This window comes from Egretta garzetta, unplaced genomic scaffold (genome assembly GCF_000687185.1).
Source record: "Egretta garzetta isolate BGI_Z169 unplaced genomic scaffold, ASM68718v1 scaffold704, whole genome shotgun sequence".
NCBI classification, from domain to species: Eukaryota; Metazoa; Chordata; class Aves; order Pelecaniformes; family Ardeidae; genus Egretta; species Egretta garzetta.
The window spans coordinates 30,736-31,264 of NW_009259504.1; positions in this window are offsets into that span (position 1 = coordinate 30,736).

Sequence of the window (529 nt, forward strand, 5' to 3'; positions counted from 1 at the left end):
AGCCGGTCCTCCTCAACCTCACCAACAAGCGGAAGGAGTACTCGGAGCGGCGCATCATCGGGTAGGTGTCGGTGGCTTCCCCGCTGCGGGGCGGCGAGGGTCCCGGCTGCAACGCCCACTCTGCCCCCAGGTACTCCATGCAGGAGATGTACGACGTCGTCTCCAATGTGGAGGACTACAAGAACTTCGTGCCCTGGTGCAAGAAGTCGGTGGTGGTCTCCAAGCGGACGGGCCACGTCAAGGCCCAGCTGGAGGTGGGCTTCCCACCTGTGGTGGAACGCTACACCTCCATCGTCACCCTCGTCCGCCCCCACCTTGTCAAGGTGAGCGCAGCCCCGGTGCGGCGGGCAGGTGGGCAGTCCTGGTTGGCTCCTGGTGGCCCTGGTTGGCTCCTGGTGGCCCTGGCTGGCTCCTCGCCCCCCCCTGACCCGCTGCTCCTCCCCGCCCCAGGCCGTCTGCACGGACGGGCGCCTCTTTAATCACCTGGAGACGAACTGGCGCTTCAGCCCCGGCATCCCCGGCTACCCCC